The sequence below is a fragment of the Triticum dicoccoides genome, chromosome 1A (assembly GCF_002162155.2).
Source record: "Triticum dicoccoides isolate Atlit2015 ecotype Zavitan chromosome 1A, WEW_v2.0, whole genome shotgun sequence".
Lineage (NCBI taxonomy): Eukaryota > Viridiplantae > Streptophyta > Magnoliopsida > Poales > Poaceae > Triticum > Triticum dicoccoides.
Window position 1 is genome coordinate 313,372,806 of NC_041380.1, and position 18,314 is coordinate 313,391,119.

Here is an 18,314-nt window from a genome sequence, read left to right on the forward strand (position 1 = left end):
CGGCCCTCCTCGACCTTCACCGAGCCCGCTGCCCGTGCCCTGCGACCCGCTGTGAGCCTCGCTCCCTCCCCTCTCCCTCGCGTGGCACCGACTGCCAGCGCTGCGCACGCGCCCCGCTCGTTCCTCGTCGTTGACGCTCCGCCTAGCCCCGTGTCGGCCCGCCTCGCGGCCTCACCGTGCTTGCACGCACGCCTCGACCACGCCCTGCTCCTCGAGCTGTTGCTCCGCCGCACCCCACCTTGCAAGCCCGCGTTCCGCAACCGCAGCCCCCCTGACCCCGCGCCTCCCGCAGCCCTCCCCGCTCCGGCCGTCCTCGCCGACCGCGCCCTGTGCGTGCACCCGCGGCCCTCCTTGCCTCGCTCCCGCGCCGTGGCCACCCCCTTGCTGCTGCTTTGCTCCCGGCCGTCGCACCGCGCCGCCCCCTGCGTCCACCTCCGCCTGCCGTGGCCGGCCGGCGAGCTTCGCCGTGGCCACGGCCTCATCCCGCGTCCTGGCGGGCAGCGCCCCGCCCGCGCCCGTCGGGTTCGACCGCCCGCGCCTGGGCGTGTGCCCGCTCAGGCCGCACCCTTCGCCCGCTAGCATCCGGCGCCCACTAAGGCCCTGGGGCCTATGACAGATGGGCCCCACGCCCAGAACATTTTTACAAAAAAAAAGAATTAAAAAAGATATGATAATAAATAAATAAAAATATTAATAAATTTAATAACTAATTAATTAATAAGTGAATTAATTAAGTTAATTAATCATGTTTAATTAACCTAATTATCTAGTTAGTTTAATTAAACAGTAATTAGATTAGTTAACCCCTGATTAGCCTAATCAATCAATGACATGCGGGACCCACACATAGTTGACCCAGTCAACTGCTTAGTTGGTTGCTGACGTCAGCATGATGTCATGCTGACGTCATCTTTTACTATTCTGGATAATGTTGAATTAAAATATTTAAATTAATCCTAAAAATGATTTAAATCTTTTAAAATTAATATAAAATAAACCGTAGCTCAGATGAAAATACTTTCTACATGAAAGTTTCTCTAAACGACGAGACAAACCCTAATACGTAGCCCGTTCATCCGCCACGCACCCCTAACGCATCAAACTCGCAACTTTCCCCCTCCGGCTCCTCTGCCCGAAAACGCGAAACACCGGGGATACTTTCCCGGATGTTTTCCCCCTTCACCGGTATCACCTCATACCGCGTTAGGGCACCCCTAACACCGATACTTGTCATGTCGTGCATTGCTGTGCATCTGATTGCTTAAATAATTATTGTTTCTCCCCCCTTTTCTCTCGCTAGACACTGAGACCGACGCCGCTGCTACCCAGTACGACTACGGAGTTGACGACCCCTCTCTCTTGCCAGAGCAACCAGGCAAGCCCCCCCTTTGATCACCAGATATCGCCTATTATTCTCTCTACTGCTTGCATTAGAGTAGTGTAGCATGTTACTGCTTTTCGTTATCCTATCATGATGCATAGCCTGTCCTTGCTACTACTGTTGTTACCTTTACCTGCAATCCTAAATGCTTATTAGTATAGGATGCTAGTGTTCCATCAGTGGCCCTACACTCTTGTCCGTCTGCCATGCTATACTACTGGGCCGTGATCACTTCGAGAGGTGATCACGGGCATATGATATATACTTACACTGTTACATTACTTATGATACTATTTGGAGATGGGGGCTGAAGGGGCAGGTGGCTCCATCCAGATAGTGATGGGCCTGAGTTCCCGACGGCCCCCGACTGTTACTTTGAGGCGAAGCGACAGGGCAAGTTGAGACCACCTAGGAGAGAGGTGGGCCTGGTCCTGGTCGGTGTTCACGGATACTTAACACGCCTAACGAGATCTTGGTATTTGATCTGAGTCTGGCTACTGGCCTATACGCACTAACCATATACGCGGGGACAGTTATGGGCACTCGACGTCGTGGTATCAGCCGAAGCCTTTGTGACGTCAGCGACTGAGTGGCGCGCGCCGGATTGGACCGTAAGCCTGCTCTTGTATTAAGGGGGCTAGTTCTGCTTCCGGCCGCGCACGCAACGTGCAGGTGTGCAATGGGCGATGGGCCCAGACCCCTGCGCCATAGGATTTAGACCGGCGTGCTGACCTCTCTGTTGTGCCTAGGTAGGGCTGCGACGTGTTGATCTTTCGAGGCCGGGCATAACCCAGAAAAGTGTGTCCGGCCAAATGGGATCGAGCGTGTTGGGTTATGTGGTGCACCCCTGCAGGGAAGTTAATCTATTCGAATAGCCGTGATCTTCGGTAATAGGACGACTTGGAGTTGTACCATGACCTTATGACAACTAGAACCGGATACTTAATAAAACACACCCTTCCAAGTGCCAGATACAACCGGTGATCGCTCTCTCACAGGGCGACGAGGGGAGGATCATCGGTTAGGATTATGCTATACGATGCTACTTGATGCTACTTGGTGAACTTACCATCTACTCTCTCCTACATGCTGCAATATGGAGGTGGCCAGAAACGTAGTCTTCGACAGGATTAGTTATCCCCCTCTTATTCTGGCATTCTGCAGTTCAGTCCACATATGATACCCTTATTCCATTTGATACACATGCATATGTAGTGTAGCTCCTTGCTTGCGAGTACTTTGGATGAGTACTCATGGTTGCTTTCTCCCCCTTTTTCCCCCTTTCCTTTCTTTCTAGTTGTCGCAACCAGATGCTGGAGTCCAGGAGCCAGACGCCATCGTTGATGACGACTACTACTACTCGGGAGGTGCCTACTACTACGTGCAGCCCGCTGACGGCGACCAGGAGTAGTTTAGGAGGATCCCAGGCAGGAGGCCTGCGCCTCTTTCGATCTGTATCCCAGTTTGTGTTAGCCTTCTTAAGGCAAACTTGTTTAACTTATGTCTGTACTCAGATATTGTTGCTTCCGCTGACTCATCTTTGATCGATCTCTTGTATTCGAGCCTTCGAGGCCCCTGGCTTGTAATATAAAGCTTGTATTATTTTAATTTGTGTCTAGAGTTGTGTTGTGATATCTTCCCGTGAGTCCTTGATCTTGATCGTACACATTTGCGTGTATGATTAGTGTACGGTCAAATCGAGGGCATCACAGAGTGTGACTACACCCGGTCCTTGTTGAAGGTTAAAACAACACACTTGACGAAACATCGTTGTGGTTTTTGATGCGTAGGTAAGAACAGGTCTTACTAGAAGCCCGTAGTAGCCACGTAAAACTTGCAACAACAAAGTAGAGGACGTCTAGCTTGTTTTTGCAGGGCATGTTGTGATGTGATATGGTCAAGACATGATGAGATATAAATTGTTGTATGATATGACCATGTTTTGTTAAAGTTGTCGGCAACTGGCAGGAGTCTTATGGTTGTCTCTTTATTGCATAAGATGCAAGCGCCATACAATTGCTTTACTTTATCGCTATGTGATAGCAATAGTTGCAAAAGCAATAGTTGGTGATTCAACCATGTGACGACACGTTGATAGAGATCAGGATGATGGAGATCATGGTGTCATGCCGGTGAAGATGGAGATCATGACGGTACTTTGGAGATGGAGATCAAAGGCACACGATGATGATGGCCATATCATGTCACATATTTTGATTGCATGTGATGTTTATCTTTTATGCATCTTATTTTGCTTAGTACGGCGGTAGCATTATAAGATAATCCCTAACTAAATTTCAACGTATAAGTGTCCTCCCTGAGTATGCACCATTGCGACAGTTCGTCATGCCGAGACACCACGTGATGATCGGGTGTGATAAGCTCTACGTTCACATACAACGGGTGCAAGACAGTTCATGCAAAATACTCAGGTTAAACTTGATGAGCCTAGCATATGCAGATATGGCCTTGGAACACTGAGACCGAAAGGTCGAGCGTGAATCATATAGTAGATATGATCAACATAGTGATGTTCACCATTGAAAACTTCTCCATCTCACGTGATGATCAGACATGGTTTAGTTGATATGGATCACGTGATCATTTAGATGACTAGAGGGATGTATATCTAAGTGGGAGTTCTTAAGTAATATGATTAATTGAACTTAAATTTATCATGAACTTAGTCCTGATAGTATTTGCATATCTATGTTGTAGATCAATTACTCACGTATAGCTTCCCCATTTTATTTATGATATGTTCCTAGAGAAAACTATGTTGAAAGATGTTAGTAGCAATGATGCGGACTAGCTCCGTGATCTGAGGATTATCCTCATTGTTGCACGGAAGAATTATGTCCTTGACGCACCGCTAGGTGACGGACCTATTGCAGGAGTAGAGGCAGACATTATGAACGTTTGGCAAGCTCGGTATGATGACTACTTGATAGTTTAGTGCGCCATGCTTTACGGCTTAGAACCGGGACTTCAAAAACGTTTTGAACTCCACAGAGCATATAAGATGTTCCAAGAGTTGAAATTAGTATTTCAGACTCATGCTCGTGTCGAGAGGTATGAGACCTCTAACAGTACTTTTCCTACGAGATGGAGGAGAATATCTCAACCAGTGAGCATGTGCTCAGATTGTCTAGGTACTACAATTGCTTGAATCAAGTGGGAGTTAATCTTTTAGATAAGATAGTGATTGACAAAGTTCTCTAGTCACTATCACCAAGTTACTGGAACTTAGTGATGAACTATAATATGCAAGGGATGACGTAAAACGATTCCTGAGCTCTTCGCGATGCTGAAATCGGTGAAGGTAGAAATCAAGAAAAGCATCGAGTGTTGATGGTTGACAAGACCACTAGTTTCAAGTAAAAGGGCAAGGGAAAGAAAGGGAACTTCAAGAAGAATGACAAGCAAGTTGCCACTCCCATGAAAAAGCCCAAAGCTAGACCTAAGCCTGAAACTGAGTGCCTCTACTTCAAAGGAAATGGTCACTAGAAGCGAAACTACCCCCAAATACTTGGCGGATAAGAAGGATGGCAAAGTGAACAAATGTATATTTGATATACAGATTACTGATGTGTACTTTACTAGTGTTCATAATATCCCCTGGGTATATGATATTGGTTCCATTGCTACGATTAGTAACTTGAAACTGGAGTTACAGAATGAATAGAAACTAGTTGAGGGCAAGGTGACGATGTGTGTTGGAAGTGATTCCAAGGTTGATAGGATCACCATCACACACTCCCTTTACCTTCGGGATTAGTGTTGAACCTAAAATAAATGTTATTTGGTGTTTGCGTTGAGCATAAATATGATTGAATCATGTTTATTGCAATACGGTTATTCATTTAAGTCAAAGAATAATTGTTATTCTATTTGCATGAATAAAACCTTCTATGGTCATACACTCAATATAAATGGTTTATTGAATCTTGATCGTAGTGATACACATATTCATAATATTGAAGCCAAAAGATGCAAAGTTAATAATGATAGTGTAACTTATATGTGGCACTGCCGTTTAGGTCATATTGGTGTAAAGTGCATGAAGAAACTCCATGCTGATGGGCTTTTGGAATCACTTGATTATGAATGATTTGATGCTTACGAACCATGCCTCATGGGCAAGATGACTAAGACTCCGTTCTTCGGAACAATGGAGCAAGCAACTGACTTATTGGAAATAATACATACTGATATATGCGATCTGATGAGAAATAATACATACTGATATATGCGATCTCATGAGTGTTGAGGCTTGCGGCGGGTATCATTATTTCCTGACCTTCACAGATGATTTGAGCAGATATGGGTATATCTACTTGATGAAACATAAGTCTGAAACATTTGAGAAGTTCAAAGAATTTTAGAGTGAAGTGGAAAATCATCGTAACAAGAAAATAAAGTTTCTACGATCTGATCGCAAGACAAATATTTGAGTTACGAGTTTGGTATTCATTTGAAATGATGTGGAATAGTTTCACAACTCACGCCATCTGGAACACCACAGCATAATGGTGTGTCCGAACGTCATAACCGTACTTTATTAGATATGGTGCAATCTATGATGTCTCTTACCGATTTATCGTTATCGTTTTGGGGTTATGCATTAGAGACAACTACATTCACGTTAAATAGGGCACCATCTAAATCTTTTGAGACGACACCATATGAACTGTGGTTTAGTAAGAAACCTAAGCTGTCGTTTCTTAAAGTTTGGGGCTATGATGCTTATGTGAAAAAGTTTCAACCTGATAAGCTTGAACCCAAATCAGAGAAATCTGTCTTCATAGGATACCCAAAGGAAACTGTTGGGTACACCTTCTATCACATATCCGAAGGCAAGATATTCGTTGCTAAGAATGGATCCTTTCTAGAGAAGAAGTTTCTCTCGAAAGAAGTGAGTGGGAGGAATGTAGAACTTGATGAGGTAATTGTACCTTCTCCTGAATTGGAAAGTGGTTCATCACAGAAATCAGTTTTTAGTGATTCCTACGCCAATTAATGAGGAAGCTAATGATGATGATCATGAAACTTCAGATCAAGTTACTATCTAACCTCGTAGGTCAGCCAGAGTATGGTCCGCACCAGAGTGGTACGGTAATCCTTTCTGGAAGTCATGTTACTAGACCATGACGAACCTACGAACTATGAGGAAACGATGATGAGCCCAGATTTCACAAAATGGCTTGAGGCCATGAAATCTAATATGGGATCCATGTATGAGAACAAAGTGTGGACTTTGGTTGACTTGCCCAATGATCGGCAAGCCATTGAGAATAAATGGATCTTCAAGAGGAAGATAGACGCTGATAGTAGTGTTACTATATACAAAGCTTGAATTGTCGCAAAAGGTTTTCGACAAGTTCAACATGTTGACTACGATGAGATTTTCTCACTCGTAGCGATGCTTAAGTCTGTCCGAATCATGTTAGCAATTGCCACATTTTATGAATCTGGCAAATGGATGTCAAAACTGCATTTCTTAATGGATTTCTTAAAGAAGAGTTGTATATGATGCAACAAGAAGGTTTTGTCAATTCTAAAGATGCTAACAAAGTGTGAAAGTTTCAGCGATCCATCTATGGACTGGTGCAAGCATCTCGGAGTTGGAATATATGCTTTGATAAAGTGATCAAAGCATATGGTTTTATACAGACTTGCGGTGAAGCTTGTATTTACAAGAAAGTGAGTGGGGGCACTACAACCTTTTTGATAAGTATATGTGAATGACATATTGTTGATAGAAAATGATGTATAATTTTCTGGAAAGCATAAAGGAGTGTTTGAAAGGAGTTTTTCAAAGAAAGACCTCGGTGAAGCTACTTACATATTGAGCATCAAGTTCTATAGAGATAAATCAAGACGCTTGATATATTTTTTAATGAGTACATACCTTGACAAGATTTTGAAGTAATTCAAAATGGAACAGTCAAAGGAGTTCTTGTCTGTGTTGCGAGGTGCGTAGTTGAGTAAAGACTCAAAACCCGACCACGACAGAAAATAGAAAGAGAATGAAAAGGCATTCCCTATGCCCCAGCCATAGGTTATATAAAGTATCCTATGTTGTGTACCAGACCTATTGTGTACCTCACCAAGATTTTGGCAAGAGGGTACAATAGTGATCCAGGAGTGGATCACTGGACATCAGTCAAAATTATCCTTAGTGGAAAAAGGATATGTTTCTCGGTTATGGAGGTGACAAAAAGTTTGTCGTAAAGAGTTACGTCGATATAAGTTTTGACACCGATCTGGATGACTCTGAGTCTCAATCTGGATACATATTGAAAGTGGGATCAATTAGCTAGAGTAGATCCTTGCAGAGCATTGTAGACATATAAAAATTTGCAGAATACATACGGCTTTGAATGTGGTAGACCCGTTGACTAAATTTCTCTCACAAGCAAAACATGATCACTCTTTGGGTGTTAATCACATAGCGATGTGAACTAGAATATTGACTCTAATAAACCCTTTGGGTATTAGTCACATGGAGATGTGAACTAATCACATAAAGATGTGAACTATTGGTGTTAAATCGCATGACGATGTGAACTAGATTATTAACTCTAGTGCAAGTGGGAGACTGAAGAAAATATGCCCTAGAAGCAATAATAAAGTTGTTATTTATATTTCCTTATATCATGATAAATGTTTATTATTCATGCTAGAATTGTATTAACCGGTTGAATACATAGACAAACAGAGTGTCCCTAGTATGCCTCTACTTGACTAGCTCGTTAATCAAAGATGGTTAAATTTCCTAGCCATAGACATGCGTTGTCATTTGATGAATGGGGTCACATCATTAGAGAATGATGTGATGGACAAGACCCATCAGTTAGCTTAGCACTTTGATCGTTTAGTTTATTGCTATTGCTTTCTTCATAACTTATACATGTTCCTATGACTATAAGATTATGCAACTCCCGAATATCGAAGGAACACACTGTGTGCTATCAAACGTCACAACATAACTGGGTGATTATAAAGATGCTCTACAGGTGTCTCCGATGGTGTTTGTTGAGTTGGCATAGATCGAGATTAGGATTTGTCACTCCGATTGTCGGAGAGGTATCTCTGGGCCCTCTCGGTGATGCTCATCACTATAAGCCTTGCAAGCAATGTGACTAAAGAGTTAGTTACAAGATGATGCATTACGGAATGAGTAAAGAGACTTGCCGGTAACGAGATTGAACTAGGTATGATGATACCGACGATCGAATCTCGTGCAAGTAACATACCGATGACAAAGGGAACACTGTATGTTGTTATGCGGTTTGACCGATAAAGATCTTCGTAGAATATGTAGGAGCCAATATGAGCATCCAGGTTCCACTTGGTTATCGACCGGAGATGTGTCTCGGTCATGTCTACATAGTTCTCGAATCCGTAGGGTCCGCACGCTTAACGTTCGATGACTATTTGTATTATGAGTTATATGATTTAATGTACCGAAGGTTGTTTGGAGTCCCGGATGAGATCACGGACATGACGAGGAGTCTCGAAATGGTCGAGACATAAAGATCAATATATTGGAAGGCTATATTCGAACATCGGAAAGGTTCCGAGCGATTCGGGTATTTTTCGGAGTATCGGAGAGTTATGTGAATTCGCCGGGGGAAGTAGTGGGCCTTAATGGGCCATACGGGAAAGGAGAGAAGTGCCTCAAGGGGTGGTCGCGCGCCCCCATGGCAAGTCCGAATTGGACTAGGGAGGGGGCGGCGCCCCCCTCTTTTTCCTTCTCCCTCTCCTACTGTCCCCCCCCCCTCTTGGAAAAGGAAGGGGACTCCAACTAGGATTGGGAATCCTAGTTGGACTTCCCCTATAGGCGCGCCCCTCCTAGGCCGGCCTCCTCTTCCCCCCTCCTTTATGTATGTGGGCAGGGGGACACCTCAAAGGCACTCCAAGATTTGTCTTAGCCGTGTGCGGTGCCCTTCTTCACAGTTTTCCACCTCGATCATATTGTCGTAGTGCTTAGGCGAAGCCCTGCATCGGTAACTTCATCATCACCGTCACCACACCGTCGTGCTGACGAAACTCTCCTCGGCCTTAACTGGATCAAGAGTTTGAGGGACATCACCAAGCTGAACGTGTGCAGATCGCGGAGGTACCACGCATTCGGTATTTGGATCAGTTGAATCGCGAAGACGTTCGACTATATCAACCGTGTTACTAAACGCTTTCGCTTTCGGTCTATGAGGGTACGTAGACACACTATCCCCTTTCGTTGTTATGCATCTCCTAAATAGATCTTGCATGTTCGTAGGAAATTTTTTGAAATACTGTGTTTCCCAACAATTATTCTTATTATAGATTAACTATATTTTTTATGGGTTATTCAACTTTTTTGTTGAGCCTTGCACTTGAAGGACGTGTGGTTTTTTGTTTCTACAAATAGATGAAGATGATTTTCGTTCTGTTTATAAAAGATGATCTTTTCTTTGTTGTTGGCCACCCGATCCAACGGATTCGTCGTTTCCTGCTGCCTGCCTCAGGAGGCAAATTTGACAAATTTAACCTGTGAACGAAATCAAATCACAGAATGAACTGCTCGTGAAACTATTTCACGCGGCTGACCTTTTTGTGTGACGCCCGACACGAAGGCGTCACACTACATTGTGCAACGCCTCACAGATAGACGCTACACACCTGGTCAACATTGCACCCCAAACTGCCTAAAAATTGCTAAGTCATTGTGCAGAGCCTACGAGCTAGGCGCTGTACTGTATAGTGTGGCGCCTAGCTCTCAGGCGCTGCACTAGTGGTTGCACTACAAAATGAAGCAACCACTAGTGCAACGCCTAGAAGCTAGGCGCTACACTGTATAGTGTGGCGCCTAGCTCTCAGGCGCTGCACACTGACTTAGTAATTTTCGGATCACATGCGTGCGACGCTGGACAGGCGTGTAGCGCCTATCTGCGAGGCGTTGCACAGTGTAGTGTGACGCCTTCGTGTCGGGCGTCATACAAAAAGGTCAGTCGCGTGAAATAGTTTTACGGACAATTCATTCTGTGATTTGATTTTGTCCGTAGGTTAAATTTATCAATTTTGCCGCCTCAGGAACCCGCTGGCTATGGGCGTGCAAGAATCAATAGTCTCTTGTGTAGGAGTCCTAGCCGGCCGCGGTAGTACAAGAGGCGGCAAGGAGCTGCTGGGCAGGCCGCGAGCGCACGGTGTCCTGAAAGTTTCTTGCCGCCAACCGTTTTCTTAGTTAAGGGAAACCATAAAATTTGCCCCAAAAACCTTAGATACAACTACAAGGGAATTGAGGCTCAGTTTAAGGCTCCCATGACTGCATTGCTCTCACTCAGCACACTATGACTGCATTACTTTCACTCAGTATAAATCTTGAACAAACTATGTGTCCAGTAGAAACACGTCTTTTCTTCGGAATCATCGAATCTTTGTGGAAGCCTTGAAATAATTTTTTCATCCGATCAGCACAGACCGACCAAACCATCCGATATAAGGGGTGTTTGGATTAGCTTCAGATTTTAGGGTCCCGTTTAGATTGGTTTTAGTTTCTTTTTTTTAAACCATCGGTTTTAGTTTTTTTTAGGGAAACCATCGGTTTTAGTTTCTAGAAAGCGGATTTTTTGTCTATGGTCTTAAAAACTGATTTCTGTACGAAAGCTGGGGGAAGATAGTACTGTACGGTGCAGTACAGTCACTGCCATATGGGATATGGCCCATGTCATCCGCACTACAGCACCGTACGGTACTACAGAGGATCTCAACCATGTTTTAGTTGCTAGAAAGCTGGTTTTTATCTATGGTCTATAAAAATTAATTTCTATACAAAAGCTGGGAAGGTGTCTGGACATGACCACCACAAACGAAAACTTTCGCGGCCTCCCACCGCTGCAAACCCTCCTACGCTGCCGCCGTCCCACCGAATCCAGCTGGATCTGGCCACCACTGCCATTGTTGCACCATCCCGCCGTCTGGATCCACCGCCTCTCTTCCAATCGACCGCACCGTCACCACCCCACTTTCGCCGCCACATCCGCCACCGCACAGCCTGATGGCGCCAAAAAGCACGAAGGGCCAGTCTGGCTACTATGGCGTTCGGCCGCGACGATTCAGTTGCTTCGGCGTCGTGTTTCAGTGCGATGGACGACAGTACTGACTCGGCACCTTCGAGACAGCGGACATATTGCCATGTTCAAAAGAAATCATTTGCATGTTTGAAGTGCCGTATTTTGGGGCAGTTGTTGGAGATGAACAATTTTGAGTGCCCTAAAATTCACTTTTTGGTGCCTCATGTTTTACCGCAACAGCTTTTTGGTGTCCTAAAATAGGGCTTTTATCGGAGATGCTCTTTCCATTTTGATTTTATACCTTTTGGCCATTTATACCATCGTGTGAGATGTTTGAACATCGCAATTTTACAAATATCTATAAAAAATGGAAACATAATTTTTTCACTAAAACTGTGAAAGAAGATCTAAAAGGCGTCATCTTTATTCGGAGAATAAAACGGACGAGCTTTAACCCCACTCACACACCAACGCACCTTACAATCAATTTCATCGCCCTTTAAAGTACACGCAACCTTTCTTTCTATACTTCTATCTTCAGTTTCCTTTTCCTATCCGGCAGACAGGATCTGCTCCGGGTCCTCCTCCCCTAGCTGGCTGGAGACTGGGTTATGCCAGCGATCATGCTCAGTGCCATGCAAGGCTGGTCGGCCGGCACCTGCCAAGCACCACAGATCACACGAGAAATAAGCAAAGCATATTATGTTCAGTTAAGGATCCAGTAGAAATGTGGTGTGCCGCGACTTACGAAGTGGCCGGCGCCGAGGATCCAGTAGAAATGCAGGTTCTTGTAGGATCTGACGAAGGCCTTGGTGACCTTGGATGATCCGCAGGACAGAGGCTGCCTCGGCAGGCTCAGGAAGTTCTTCAGCCCATCCCATCTGAAAAGTAGACATGAATTTTTAGAGGCACGAGTGGCGTCTAAATCTTGCAAGAATCTGGAGAAAAGGGTCAGGGAGAAAGGCTTGATTACTTGAGCTTTTGCACCCATGCTTCCGCGCCCTTGGTCGAGCAAATCACATCCAGCTTCGCAAAGAGTACAAGTAAAGAAAAGAAAAAAAATTCCACTAAGCTCAGTCTGAAGAACATACAACATTAAGAGCGCCCTCTAACCACACACTGACGATGCCCTAAGTAAATTATATGCGTGTTAAAGCTATATAGATGAATAAATAAATAAAATAAATAGCTGAAAAGAACATCTGCAGTTTAAGCAACATGCACGTTCCAGCTAAAGTGGTCTGTTTCACTCCACTGTTTTGACCATGTACATGTGAGACGAGTAGATCGATGGCCGATTGCTGATGCGATCTGAGAATCTGACGATCTGTTCCGACCAATACAATCTGGGAAAAGATAAGTTTTCACTTGCGCGACACATTGTATACTATTCTGAACTTTTGGAGTTCTTTTGGCATGGACCCGCGGGTGTGGTTGTCATTCAGCTTAAAAAATGGAAGGTTCTCTCAAGGACGTCGGTTTTTCTGAACAACAGCCTGTCCGCGTCGTCATTAACACGATTTTCTCTCTCCTAATCGCGGTTGCTTACTCGTCACGGTGCTTCCGTTTGCTAATCTGACAGCAAGAGTAGGGCTATTCTAGTAAGCATGAGTGGATGTGTCTACGCCCATTAGTCGTTAGGACTTGTGCCAAACAACCAGTAAACTTATTATGGCATTCCAAATGTGTTTCTAGTAAGTATCCTAAGCAACTGTCGAGGCTTTTTACGAGCTGGAAGAGAGTAAAAACAATGCAGATCGATGCAGTGGAAGAGAGTAAAAGCAATGCAGAGAAGCAGGCACCTCACCTGGCCATTATAAACCGTGACATCTACGCCGTAAGACAGCAGCTCGTCGACCTGGATGATCAAGCATAAAGCAGAGAGTAAATCAGTGACAGCCCACAAACCATCGTTCGCATCGATCAGTACAGTTTAACATTTTGAAGATCCATCCATCCTGTCATGGGATCCCGCGCTGGATCACTCGCCTCGTCGATCCGTGGCTTCATGAAGTCGTTGACCAGCGCGTTGTAGACGGGGTCCGACAGCTCGTGCCACCTGCAGGTTGGGGACAGGGACATCACATCATATCATGTGCTGGGTGTAACTGTAAACTAGAGCATGAAAGCGAGCTGTTGCCAATGGCGACGCAGGCTCACTCGTGATCTTTGGGGATGATCTTGAGCTTCTCCTTGACGACCCCGTTCATGATGCCGCCGAGGGTGTTGGTGGTGTTGGAGCCGGCTTCCTCCTGGCTGCCGCCGAGGTACGTCGAGTACTTCATCACTTGCGCGCTGCTCGACGTCGTCGGAGTCGACGAGGTCGCCGGTAGGTCCGCGGCCACCGGGTCCATGCCGGCGTCGAGCAAGAAATTGTACATGTCCTGCAAATTGAAATTGCGTTATGCTATCCGTCAGCAAAGGAAATGAGACAAGCACAAGGGTCAAAGAGTCAGCACTCACGACGCTGGCGCTCTTGGAGTCAATGAAATCCAACAGCTCCGACCACGACCCCTGCGAGTCGGCCAGCCGCCCGGCCGCGATCTGCTCCTTCACCGTCGCCGCCTTCCTGAGGCCACAATTCGCGTGCGCATGTGACCGGAGAGTTTTAATTTATTTTTTCCTTCGAAAAGAAAGCCCCGGGAAGCATGCAATGCAAGAACTGAGCTGAGAAATTTAAGAGGACGGTGCAGTCGTGTTTACTTCTTGGCGGCGTCGCCGGCGTTGTCGTCCAGCCTCGAAACCTCCAGGAGCAGCGGCGCGTAAGCGAGCTGCATGCACCGATCAAATTAAATCAGCAATCGGTTCCACACACACACACACACACACACACACACACACACACACACTCGATCGTGCGCTCTCCAGCAAATGGCCGATTTGCTCACCGTGAAATCCTCCGGCGAGACCCAGCTATCCCCGAGCGCGACGCCGGCGAGCTTGATCTTGAGGTCGCCGGCACGGACGGCCCTTGCGACGGAGAGGCCGAGCGTGGCCGCGTACTTTCCGCCGTAGGACTCGGCGACGAGGAAGAGGGGGCTCCCCTGCTGCAGGGTGGGCAGCTCCTTGGCGAGCGCCTTGAGGAGCGTGGTGGCGTCCGTGGCCGCCTGCCAGTCAGTCGTCACCAGTAGGCTGTCGTCCTCAACGTAACTGTACCCGACACCCACAGGGTTGTCCTGCCATTGACGCACGGTACTCGGTTGGTGTTGCAGACAAAAAACAGCGAGGCGAGAGGAAGAAGACGAGGGAGGGTGTCGCGGTTTGTGGTAGGGATACCACGAAGATGAGGTCGGCCTTCTGCAGCCACGTCGAGTTCCGAGGCTTCAGGTTGACGTCGAGGGGCCCGACCTCCATGAAGTTGCCGATGCCCACCCCCGACGCTCCCTGAGATGAAGACCAATATGATTAGCTCTTGCTGAAGTCAGAATTCTTGCTTGAGAAGCTGCGAGAGGGGAGGAAGATGGACCGTACAGGACCGCCCTGTAGCCAGAGGACGGTCGGCCATGGCCTGGACGGCGTCGACACCCTCTGGGGGCTCTTGTAGTACCACCAGAACAGGTGAGCCTCTGCAGCGCAGAAACAGAGCTTCAGAAGAATTCTCACGTGAAAGATGACCAGCCAGCAGGAGAAAATTGGGATCGAGATGGTGCAAAATGCAAGCGACATGGCGGGACGTTACTTGGTCGGACTTCGACGAACCCCCAGAGCTCCGTGCCGTCGGGGTTGCCGGCGGTGACCGAAGCCGCCGGGCTGGCCCGGAGCAGGGAGAGGCAGAGGAGGAGGGGAAGCAGAGCAAGCAGAGGTCGACCGTGCTTGTCCATTTCCAACTGGCGGGTGGCTTGTGGTTTCTGAGTGCGAGTGGCACGTACTGTGGCCAGCAACAGTCTAAATAGGCGGCGTCTCACCGTCCCATCCCGTTATCCCACGCGTGGGCGACCAGGTATAGCCGTATAGACAACCCGGTGTTGCATGGAATATCGACGAATCATTGATCTCGTCTTCTTTCTCACTGCGATTTTTTACATTTGCTGTTCATCACCCAGCTAGTGGCAACATTCCAGCACGTTTGTCGATTGGTTATCGCATGAAGTAATTGTCTTTTTTTTTTCTTTGGAGAAAACTTCCATTCTGCTCAAAGAAAATAAATATATTCATTCCAGCATGTCTGTCAATTCATCAAACATCATGGCAATATAAAGAATACCGAAAATATAATAAATATCATTTATGTCCATAGACCACCTATCGATGACTACAAGCACTCGAGCGAGATGAAGTCACGTTGCCGTTATCACCCCTCCCTTATTGGAGACGGGTAAACCTTGTTTTAGTAGATAGTCGGAAAGTCGTCGTGCTAAGGTCCAAAGGACCAGCGCACTAGAACAACAACCATCACCGATAAAAAGAAATAAGATCAAAAGGATCAAACATATAGACACAAATACGCCGATGAACGAAAATCAGATCGAAGCAGATCCACTGAAGACAAACACCAATTAATCCCACCAGATCCACCAAAGGCACACCTCCATGCACTTTTCAATGATGCTAGACGCTCCATCGAGACTGCTAGGCTGGGAGAATCTTATTCCATTTTCAGTGAGCCGCTACCGCCTCGCCTTCCTGAGCAGGACACAAACCCTAGATAATTTTTTTTTGAAAAAAAGAATCAGGAGCTCTACCGTTGGCAAGGGACGGGATCCACCATACATTCATGGCCAAAAACCACAGAAGACGAGACAGATCAGCGATGGCGCCAACAAAAGGTGGGAAACCCTAATTGGAACCACTCTAGTACATGATGTGTTTCGGGCCAGACTCTACGAACGGTTATCGGAGGCACAAAAGACAATGAGCACCCACAACACTGTTGCCTGAATTTGTTTTTATTTCAATCAATTTTCATCGTGACCACTGGATGCGCATCCAACAAATGAAGTAGACGCTAGTTGTTCTGAGTGACCAAAATTTACTTACTATTTCTATAGAGGAACAACGCCACGTCATTTCAACTAACAACGTGACGCTTCAGACATGGGGTTTTGATCTCTTGTGTAATCATGCTGTTACCGAGATGCCCGGCCAACTTCAACTCATCGATGACTCTTAGCGCATTTTCAACATCGATCCATAAATTTTTTCCCGTATCCGTCCGCGGATAAAAGGACCAGCACATAGGTACGGATGCAGTAGTCAGCCATCCAACACTACCTGCATATATTGGACCCCGTTCTCGCCGCAATCCTCCCACTTCGGCCAGAGCGGGCTCCCCCCCTCCCCCTCGGAGGAGGAAAACCGCACCCACCCGAGCACGTAGCCGGGCACCTGGGCGGCCAGCATGGAGGACAGTCAGGACAAGGCAAGGCGCAGCATGCCACGGGTGGCGTCCTCGGGCTGCAACAACTTCCCCAACTCGGTGAGCACCGCGATCACGACGACGACGATCAAGGCAACTGAAAAGACAACTCATGGAGAGACACCCTCCTGGGTCACGGGCGCCAGCCAAAGAGCAAGTAGCCGGCGGTGGAAGCGTTGAGACAACGCAACAGAACACCGGCCGTGAGGCAGCACCAGGGCGAGGCCAGAGGCCGCTCCACGGTGCGCTTTGCCTCCCCCACGTCAACCACGGTGTTGCGCGCTACACTACCCCTCTCGCTGCTGCCAAGGGCGTTGAGGACCCTGGAGAAAGACCCAATTGCGGTGTTCTTCTCCGACTTAGGATGCGCCCTCCCACCGCCACCGCACACTGACTGCATGCAGGTGGAGTTTGAAAATGCTATGTTGGAGGCCCTCGCAAGCCCTCTCGACTTCAACAACGATGACGTGCAGGGGCTGAGCGTATTCTCCCCCAAGCGGGTTGTGGCTGGGCCCGTGCCCACCGCCCTCCTGTCAAACGTCCTGCCCTGCGTCGCCCAGTTTACGCCGGCCATGGTGGAGTATGATACATCTCCGTCGTATCTACTTTTCCAAACACGTTTGTCCTTATTTTGGACTCTAACTTGCATGATTTGAATGGAACTAAACCGGACTGACGCTGTTTTCAGCAGAATTGCCATGGTGTTATTTATGTGCAGAAACAAAAATTCTCGGAATGACCTGAAACTTCACGGAGATTATTTTTGGAAATAATAAAAAATACTGGCAAAGAATCAAGGCAAGGGGCCCACACCCTAGCCACGAGGGTGGGGGCGCGCCTGCCCCCCTGGGCGCGCCCCCTACCTCGTGGGCCCCCTGTAGCTCCACCGACCTCAACTCCAACTCCATATATTCGTGTTCGGGGAGAAAAAAATCAGAGAGAAGGATTCATCGCGTTTTACGATACGGAGCCGCCGCCAAGCCCTAAACTCTCTCGGGGCGGCTGATCCGAAGTCCGTTCGGGGCTCCGGAGAGGGGAATCCGTCGCCGTCGTCATCATCAACCATCCTCCATCACCAATTTCATAATGCTCACCGCCGTGCGTGAGTAATTCCATCGTAGGCTTGCTGGACGGTGATGGGTTGGATGAGATTTATCATGTAATCGAGTTAGTTTTTGTTAGGGTTTGATCCCTAGTATCCACTATGTTCTGAGATTGATGTTGCTATGACTTTGCTATGCTTAATGCTTGTCACTAGGGCCCGAGTGTCATGATTTCAGATCTGAACCTATTATGTTTTCATGAATATATGTGAGTTCTTGATCCTATCTTGCAAGTCTATAGTCAGCTACTATGTGTTATGATCCGGCAACCCCGAAGTGACAATAATCGGGACCACTCCCGGTGATGACCGTAGTTTGAGGAGTTCATGTATTCACTATGTGTTAATGCTTTGGTCCGGTACTCTATTAAAAGGAGGCATTAATATTCCTTAGTTTCCGCTAGGACCCCGCTGCCA

The 18,314-nt window shown here is 46.9% G+C and overlaps 1 pseudogene; it reads right to left on the minus strand.

Annotated features, from left to right (window-relative positions):
• Positions 1 to 11,798: 11,798 nt before the first annotated feature.
• Positions 11,799 to 15,254, minus strand: LOC119270376 (annotated as a pseudogene).
• Positions 15,255 to 18,314: the final 3,060 nt, after the last annotated feature.